Below are 10,344 nucleotides of genomic sequence, written 5' to 3' on the forward strand. Positions count from 1 at the left end.
TGGCCGAGGATGACTAGGTGGACGGGCCGGAGGTAGGAGGTCACTCGAGGATTTTTTTTGGTAAGAGCATGTACAATGGTTGATAAGGTAGTCTTATCTTAAGTCTGCCACGTATGCAAGTGGTAGTAGTTTCTTGGCATTTTAGTGGTTTCTTGCATTATTAGAGCAAGTACAATAGAGCTGAGTCAGCAGGCTGATTCTTTGATTGTGGGTTATCAAGATCAACAACAGGTTCAATTTCTATATCATTATCATTACTAGGTTGAGCATCATTATGAACATTATCATTAACATTACCACTAGTTTCAGGTTCATTACCAGATCGAGTTTCAGCATCAGAAATAGAAATATCATTTGGATTCTCAGGTGTTTCAGTAATAGGTTCACTAGAAGCATGCAAAGTCCTATCATTTTTCTTTTTCTTCTTTTTAGAAGAACTAGGTACATCTATATTATTTCTCTAGGAATCTTGCTCAATTCTCTTAGGGTGGCCTTCAGGATACAAAGGTTCCTTAGTCATTCTACCAGTTCTAGTAGCCACTCTAACATCATTATCATTATCTGTACTATTCAATTGATTGAGCAAATCATTTTGACCTTTAAGTACTTGTTCTACTTGAGTGGTAACCATATAAGCATGTTTGCTAATAAGTTTAAGTTCACCTTTGACATTAGCCATATAATCACCCAAGTGTTCAAGCATATTTGAATTGTCTACCAAAATAAGCATTAAAATCTTATTGCTTAGCCATAAATTTATCAAACTCATCTAAGCATGGGCTAGCAAATTTAGTAAATGGGATTTCAGCTTTATCATATCTATAGAGAGAATTTACCTTTACTACCTGTGTCGGGTTATCAAGACCATGAGTTTCTTCAATAGGTGAAGGATTAAGATCATATATTTCTTCAATAGGAGGTAAATTCTTAACATCTTCACCTTTAATACCTTTTTCTTTCATAGATTTCTTTGCCTCTTGCATATCTTCAGGACTGAGAAATAGAATACCCCTCTTCTTCGGAGTTGGTTTAGCAATAGGCTCAGGAATTGGCTTCATTTGTCAACATATTATTCAATAGAATTTCAGCTTCATCCGGTGTTCTTTCCCTGAAAACAGAACCAACACAACTATCCAGGTAATCTCTGGAGGCATCGGTTAGTCCATTATAAAAGATATCAAGTATTTCATTTTTCTTAAGAGGATGATCAGGCAAAGCATTAAGTAATTGGAGAAGCCTCCCCCAAGCTTGTGGGAGACTCTCTTCTTCAATTTGCACAAAATTATATATATATCTCTTAAAGCAGCTTGTTTCTTATGAGCAGGGAAATATTTAGCAGAGAAGTAATAAATCATGTCCTGGGGACTACGCACACAACCAGGATCAAGAGAATTAAACCATATCTTGGCATCACCCTTTAATGAGAACGGAAATATTTTAAGGATATAAAAGTAATGAGTTCTCTCATCTTTAGTGAACAGGGTGGCTATATCATTCAATTTAGTAAGATGTGACACAACAGTTTCAGATTCATAACCATGAAAAGGATCAGATTCAACCAAACTAATTATGTCAGGATCAACAGAGAATTCATAATCCTTATCAGTAACAAAGATAGGTGAAGTAGCAAAAGCAGGGTCAGGTTTCATTCTAGCATTTCAAGATTGCTTACTCCATTTAGCTAATAACCTTTTGAGTTCATTTCTATTTTTGCAAGCTAAAATATCTAAAGAAGCTTCTTGATCAAAAACATAACCCTTAGGAATAACAAGTGATTCTTCATCATCACTTTCATAAGTATCATCATATTCAATATTTTCAATTTCTCTAGCTCTAGCAAGTTGTTCATCAAGAAATTTACCAAGTGGCACAGTAGTATCAAGCATAGAAGTAGTTTCATCATAAGTGTCATGCATAGCAGAAGTGGCATCATCAATAACATGCAACATAACAGAACGAATAGCAGAAGCAAGTGTAGGTGTCGCAAGCTTACTCAAAACAGAAGGTGAATCAAGTGCAGAACTAGATGGCAGTTCCTTACCTCCCCTCGTAGTTGAGGGATAGATCTTGGTTTTTGGATCTCTCAAGTTCTTCATAATGATAAGCAGATATATATATATCCCAAGTGACTCAAAGAATAGAGCTATGCTCCCCGACAACGGCGCCAGAAAATAGTCTTGATAACCCACAAGTATAGGGGATCGCAACAGTTTTCGAGGGTAAAGTATTCAACCCAAATTTATTGATTCGACACAAGGGGAGCCAAAGAATACTCTCAAGTATTAGCAGCCGAGTTCTCAATTCAACCACACCTGGAAACTTAATATCTGCAGCAAAGTATTTAGTAGCAAACTAATATGATAGTAGTGGTAACGGTAGCAAAAGGTAACAGTAGTAAAAATAATGTTTTTGGTATTTTGTAGTGATGATAGCAATAGCAACGGGAAAGTAAATAAGCGAAGAACAATATAAGGAAAGCTCGTAGGCAATGGATCGGTGATAGAGAATTATGCCGGATGCGGTTCATCATGTAGTCATAACCTAGGGTGACACAGAACTAGCTCCAGTTCGTCAATGTAATGTAGGCATGTATTCCGAATATAGTCATACGTGCTTATGGAAAAGAACTTGCATGACATCTTTTGTCCTACCCTCCCGTGGCAACGGGGTCCTTACGGAAACTAAGGGATATTAAGGCCTCCTTTTAATAGAGAACCGGAACAAAGCATTAACACATACTGAATACATGAACTCCTCAAACTACGGTCATCACCGGTAAGTATCCCGATTATTGTCACTTCGGGGTTAACGAATCATAACACATAATAGGTGACTATAGACTTGCAAGATAGGATCAAGAACACTCATATATTGATGAAAACATAATAGGTTCCGATCTGAAATCATGGCACTTGGGCCCTAGTGACAAGCATTAAGCATAGCAAAGTCATAGAAACATCAATCTCAGAACATAGTGGATACTAGGGATCAAACCCTAACAAAACTAACTCGATTACATGATAGATCCCATCCAACCCATCACCGTCTAGCAAACCTACGATGGAATTACTCACGCACGGCGGTGAGCATCATGAAATTGGTGATGGAGGATGGTTGATGATGACGATGGCGACGGATTCCCCTCTCCGGAGCCCCGAACGGACTCCAGATTAGCCCTCTCGAGAGGTTTTAGGGCTTGGCGGCGGCTCCATATCGTAAAACGCGATGATTTCTTCTCTCTGATTTTTTCTCCCCGAAACACAATATATGGAGTTGGAGTTGGAGTTAGAGAGGCAACAGGGGGCCCACGAGGTAGGGGCGCGCCCCCACCCTCTTGGAGAGGTGGTGGGCCCCCTGGCCTTCATCTTTTGCAGGTATTTTCATATTTTTTGAAAAGTTGCTGTGTGAAGTTTCAGGTCATTCCGAGAACGTTTGTTCCTGCACATAAATAACACCATGGTAATTCTGCTGAAAACAGCGTCAGTCCGGGTTAGTTCCATTCAAATCATGCAAGTTAGAGTCCAAAACAAGGGCAAAAGTGTTTGGAAAAGTAGATACGTTGGAGACGTATCAGCAAGCTGCTGGGCTTTCTGGTGTCGCATAGGGGAATCGAGGCCAACCCCGAGAAGGTCAAGGCCATAGAAGGGATGAGCCCGCCACAGACCCTTAAGGAGATGCATAAGCTGGCGGGCTGTGTGACCTCGCTAGGGCGCTTCATTGTTGGGGAACGTAGTAATTTCAAAAAAAATCCTACGCACACGCAGGATCATGGTGATGCATAGCAAAGAGAGGGGAGAGTGTCGTCCACGTACCCTCGTAGACCATTAAGCGGAAGCGTTACGACAACGCGGTTGATGTAGTCGTACGTCTTCACGATCGACCGATCCTCAATACCGAACGTATGGCACCTCCGCGTTCAGCACACGTTCAGCTCGGTGACGTCCCGCGAACTCACGAGCTAGTAGAGCTCGGGGAAGAGTTTCGTCGGCACGACGGCGTGTTGACGATGTTGATGAAGCTACCGCAGCAGGGCTTCACCTAAACACCGCTACAGTATGACCGAGGTGGATTATGGTGGAGGGGGGCACCGCACATGGCTGTGAGAGATCTTTGTGATCAACTTGTGTGTCTAGAGGTGCCCCCATGCCCCTGTATATAAAGGAGCAAGGGGGAGGCCGGCCGACCTTGTTGGCGCGCCAGGAGGAGGTCCTAGTAGGAGTAGGATTCCTCCCTTTCCTCCTCCTACTAGGAGGGGGGAAAGGAAGGGAGAGAAAGAGAAGGAAAGGGGGGCGCCGCCCCTTCTCCTAGTCCATTCGGACAGAGGGGAGGGGCACGCTGCCTGCCCTAGGCCGGCCCCTCTCTCTTTCCCTTATGGCCCAACAAGGCCCATTAGCCCCCGGGGGGTTCCGGTAACCCCTCCGGTACACCGGTAAAATCCCGATTTTACCCGGAACTCTTCCGATGTCCAAATGTAGGCTTCTAATATATCAATCTTTATGTCTCGACCATTTTGAGACTCCTCGTCATGTCCGTGATCATATCTGGGACTCCGAACTAACTTCGGTACATCAAAACATATAAACTCATAAAACCGATCGTCACAGAACTTTAAGCGTGCGGACCCTACGGGTTCGAGAACTATGTAGACATGATCGAGCCATGTCTCCGGTCAATAACCAATAGCGGAACCTAGATGCTCATATTAGGTCCTACATATTCTACGAAGATCTTTATCGATCAAACTGCATAACACTATACGTTGTTCTCTTTGTCATCCGGTATGTTACTTGCCCGAGATTCGATCGTCGGTATCCCAATACCTAGTTCAATCTCGTTACCGGCAAGTCCCATTACTCGTTTCATAATGCACTATCCCACAAATAAATCATTAGTTGCATTGCTTGCAAGGCTTATAGTGATGTGCAGTACCGAGAGGGCCTAGAGAGACCTCTCCGACAATCAGAGTGACAAATCCTAATTTTGATCTATGCCAACTCAACAAGTACCATCGGAGACACCTCTAGAGCACCTTTATAATCACCCTGTTATGTTGTGACATTTGGTAGCACACAAAGTGTTCCTCCGGTATTCAGGAGCTACATAATCTCATAGTCATAAGAACATGTATAAGTCATGAAGAAAGCAATAGCAGTAAACAGAAACGATCAAGTGCTGAGCTAACGGAGTGGGTCAAGTAAATCACATCATTCTCCTAATGATGTGCTCCCATTGATAAAATAACAACTCATGTCTATGGTTTGGAAACTTAACCATCTTTGATCAATGAGCTAGTCAAGTAGAGGCATACTAGTGACACTATGTTTGTCTATGTATTCACACATGTATTATGTTTCCGGTTAATACAATTCTAGCATGAATAATAAACATTTATCATGAAATAAGGAAATAAATAATAACTTTATTATTGCCGCTAGGGCATATTTCCTTCATTCATCTCCAAGCTGGGGGAGCGCTCCCTCCCATTCTTCAAGATGATGAAAAAGAAGGGACCATTTGAGTGGACTCCGGAGGCCTACGTGGCGTTCCAAGACCTCAAGAAGTACCTCACCGGCCCGCCGGTGATGGTAGCGCCACGCCCCCTCGAGCCGTTGGTACTCTACCTAGCCGCCACCCCTCACTCGGCCAGCACGGCGCTGGTGGCGGTCCGGGAGGAATGCCCGGCCAAGGACTCTCAAAGCAGCACTCTGTGGCCGGCATGAACGCACCGGTTCCAGGATAGCGCTCCTGAGGCCTCGGCTACCCCAACAAAAGACCAAGCCCCTCAGGATGGAGCTCATGAGGCCGTGGCTGCCTCGACCAGCGACCAGCCTCCTGAGGCCATCGGGCCTCAGGAGGCGCAAGGCGTCACCCACATTTCCACCCTCATTGAGCACCCAACGTACTTCATCAGCACGGTGATGCGCAATGCATGGGCGTGCTACCGCATGACGCAAAAGCTCTTGCTCTCACTTCTCGTCGCCTCACGCAAGTTACGCCACTACTTTCAAGGCTACCCCATCAAGGTCGTCTCAGCTTACCCGCTGGAGAGGGTGCTCAGGAGCCCCAATGCAGTAGGAAGGGTGGTAGAATGGAACATTGAATTGTAGGCATTCTAGTTGGGGTTCAGCACCACCAGGTTCATCAAGAGCGCCGCACTCGCCAACCTTGTGGCGGAATGGACCGACGTCCCCAGCCCCGAAGCAGGAGAGAACCGATCCCTTTCACCAGGGAGCGAGACACCAGACGGCTGGGTCATGTACTTCGATGGCGCCTTCGCGTGTCAGGGCCCCAGGCTGGCGTCGTGCTCATCTCGCCCACCCAGGACAAACTCTACTACGCCGTGCAGCTCTGCTTCTAGTAGAGCGAGAAGATCTCCAACAACATCGTGGAGTACAAAGGCCTGATCGCCGGTCTCAAGGTTGTGGCAGCCTTAGGAGTGAAGCGCCTCACCATCAAAGGCGACTCCCAGCTCTTCGTCAACTTCTCCAACAAAGTATACGAGCCGAAGGACGAGCACATGGAGCCATACCTTGTAGAGGTACGAAAAATTGAGAAACAATTCTTGGGCTTGGAACTACAGCATGTGTCGCGCGGAACGAACAAGGAAGCTGACGACATCGCCAAGAGGGCATCCCGACGCTTTCCCCAGGAGCCTGGCGTCTTTGAGGAGCGGCTCTTGAAACCTTCAGCAGCCCCTCCTGCTACGGAACCAACATCGCCTCAGGAGGAGCTCCCACCAGCACCCCTTTCAGGAGCCCCCACTTGTGGCCCAACCTCAGGAGCGCGTCTACTCTCACGCTCGAGCCTCAGGAGGGGTGCTAGGCTGAAGAGTTTAAGGCGTACCTGCTTCAGGGGACCCTGTCGGAGAAGGAGGAGGACGCGGAGCATGTGGCTCGACAGGCCACTGCCTACTGCATCCAGGACAGTGAGCTCTATAGGAAACGGCCAAATGATGTTTCTCTGCGATGCATCTCTAGGGAGCAGGGACATGAGCTGTTGGTTGACATACATGGTGGGGACTGCGGGCATCACTCGTCATCGTGCACCCTCGTGGGCAAAGCATTCCGCAGCGGGTTCTTCTGGCCCACGACGCTCAGTGATGCCACCGAGCTGGTGAGATCTTGTGAAGCATGCCAATTCCATGTGAAGCATATCCACCAGCCCGCTCAGAGTCTCCAGACCATCCCGCTCTCGTGGCCGTTCGCGGTCTGGGGGCTGGACATCTTGGGGCCGTTCCCTTGGGCGCCCGGGGGCTACTGCTACCTCTACGTCGCCATCGACAAATTGACCAAGTGGGTGGAGGTGGAGGTTGTCCGCACTATCCCAACCGGCTCAGCAGTCAAGTTCATCGAGGGCCTCATGAGCCTGTTCAGGGTCCCCAATCGCATCATCACCGACAACGGTTCGCAGTTCACTAGCAACCTTTTCAAACATATTGTGCTAACCTTGGAACGCAGATATGCTATGCCTCAGTGGCACACCCTAGGAGCAACGGCCAGGCCGAATGCGCCAACACAGAGGTCCTGAGAGGCCTCAAGGAAAGGACCTTCAAGAAGAAGCTCGAGGCCTGCGGCAGGGGCTGGCTGGACGAGCTCCAGTCCGTGCTATGGTCCATCCGCACCCCCGCGACCAAGCCAACAGGCGAGACTCCATTCTTCCTCCTCTACGGAGCCGAAGCCGTTCTCCCTCACAAGGTGAGGCATCGCTCCGCGCGGGTCTTGGCGTTTGACGAGGCATGCCAGGACGCCTCGCGAGGGATGGACCTCGTGCTAGGGGAGGAACGCTGCCATCAAGCCGCGCTCCGAGCAGCAAGGTACCAGCAGGCGCTGCGGCGGTACCACTACCACAACGTCCGCTCCAGGATGCTCGAGGTGGGTGATCTCATCCTGAGGCGGGTACTCTCCAGGGAGGGGCTGCATAAGCTTTCACCCATGTGGGAGGGGCCGTTCAGGATCGCCGTGTCTACAGGCCTTGCGCCGCGTGCCTGGAGACGCAGGACGGGATCCCCATCCTGAACACCTAGAACATCTAGCACCTCCAGAAGTTCTACCCATGAAGCAAGGCCCCGTGCCTGTGAAGGTCTCCGCTTGTGACACTCTCACGTAATAATGAGTGGGGTTGTACATGCCTCGGAGTCTCCGGAGTGCCGCTCTCGGGCCTCGAGGGCTCCCTCCCACATCCTAGTGGCAGCACTTAGCTCCGCGCTGGTGAGAAGATTAGACTAGGTGCCGGATGTGGATGTTCATTTTCTTCCTTTCTGTGGCTAGTTTGCAACTTCTTAATGGAATTTGGAGTTCTCGCATTTTTTTGATTGACAAGTTGGATTCTCCCCTTTTATTTCTCTCACCTTTTAGTCTTGACTCAGGGGAGTGGCAGTTGCTCGTCGCTCCTCCTCGCACGTCTCGCGCGCGGGGGCTAGGCTGCGCAGGTGTGTGCTTGCGTTGGGTTCGCCCGCGCCGCAAACACACTTCGCCAAAGCCTTGTCGCCCAGAGCCTCGGCTTCCTTGATTCTCGCGAGGTGCTCTCGAATGAGCTCGTGGGCGTGAGCACACTCTAAGTTCATGCCCCTCAGGCAGCGCGATGTGGTGCACTAAGCCACAACTAACTCATGCCTGGGGGCTCGCGCAAGGAAGAACAAGGAACGCCGTCTGCAGCTCTACAACGTGTCCTGAGTCTGATGGCTCCTGAGTCGTCGGGAAGGGAGCTTCACCAGATGCCAAAGGGCGCGCCCTCGCGATAAGAGAAACTAAACTACCGCGAGCATGCCAAGCTAAGCTACCCCGCGTCTATTCAGAACACAGATAGTACGACATAATATCAAAATAACAAGCATAGCATAGTGGCATAAGCGCCGCAGTTCATTACACACCCCAACAGGGCCATCTACTTTTTTCAAAATGCAGGAAAAGGAAAGGTTAAACAAAAGTGGTCCGCACGGCCGCAGCAGCTCCCGAGCAAGGCTCCGGCAGCCGCGTGCTCAGCGGGAGTCCTCCTCCCTCTTCACCGGAGCACGATGGCAGGACGGCCTGTCGCCTTCCCCGATCCGAGCCCGGCAGCAGGGCGGCTGATCATAGCGGCCACTGCTGGTGCTCTCGCCAGAGGAGGAGCTGCCGCCACTTGGGGAGGCGTGGCCATCACCAAGGGCGAGCTCGCCCGCGTCGTCATCACGGCCGTCGTCAAGGCCAAGCTCATCGTCATTGCTGCCATCCTCGGGGCAGCACCCCGCGCAACGGCCGTCCACCCTAAACACAAGGGTCGCGACGCCGTCGTACTTGAAGTGGATGGTGCACCTCCCACTCAGGCCGCGCGCGCGAGCAAACACCTGCCAGCCACGGGCCAAGGATACGTTACCGACGGCGGTAACTTCAACCCCAACCCACGAAGCCTTGCTGCAGCAGCCGTCAGCCTGCAGCTAGAGGCCGTCAAGCCCCGCGACCGGTAGCTCACCCGTGAAGAAGCGAGGGAGTAGGATCCAGGTGCCGGTCAGCCTCTCCGACCACACAACGAACTCCGGGAGCACTTCCATCGAGTGGAAGTGTGGCCGAGGAGGCCGGGCAACCATGGTGTGCCTCCCCTTGTCATAGGGGCTGCCTCATCCTTGGTGGCTTCCACCGCGAGAAGAAGCACTGCCATGGCCGCCTAAGGCGACGCCGGCCCCCGAAGGAGTGCGCCCGTGTCCCCGAGGAGACATCGCAGGGGTCGCAGCGTACTTGCAGGGGTGGCCTCGACCTCTCTTGGCCGGCGGAGAGCCGGGTCCCTCCTTGGGGGCCTTCCCCTTCTCGGCGGTGGAGAACTTCCTCGTCGGCACCATGAGAGCTACAACAAGATGGCAAGGCATAGAGGAAGAAGAAGGAGCGGGTGGTGAGAAGATGGAGATGAGCAAGGGGGCTCCGCCCCTCTCCTCATTTGTAGCCGGAGGGAGGCCAACCGCCGACCTCCATGATCGCACGCAATGATGATTTTCTCTGCATGCAGCAGGGTCTCGTCAATTCGAACGGTTGCCGAGGCGGTGTGGGGAAGCGGAGACGCCCACGTTCCATCAATCGCCACACGCCGACCAAGGTCGTAGGCGGTTAGGGCCCGCGGTGCTCCGCACTTGCCCTTTGGCTTCGCCTCGAAGCCAAGTTTGAGCGCACCTTGGGTCGGGGGCCTACTGTCGGCGTTCTAGGAACGGGGGTACCCAGACTTGCCTGCCTACAGCCCACGGTATGGATCCATCGACGGCCTGGTATAGCCCAGCTTAAACATCAACAACTCAAGACCCTCGCGAGGATCCAAGACTCATGAAGCGGACGACACCAAGACCTCCACGTGGGGCGGCCTCCCCAGGCTGGCTCCCGAGGA

Source organism: Triticum urartu, chromosome 2A (assembly GCF_056163025.1).
Source record: "Triticum urartu cultivar PI428250 chromosome 2A, HENAU_Tu73, whole genome shotgun sequence".
NCBI lineage: Eukaryota > Viridiplantae > Streptophyta > Magnoliopsida > Poales > Poaceae > Triticum > Triticum urartu.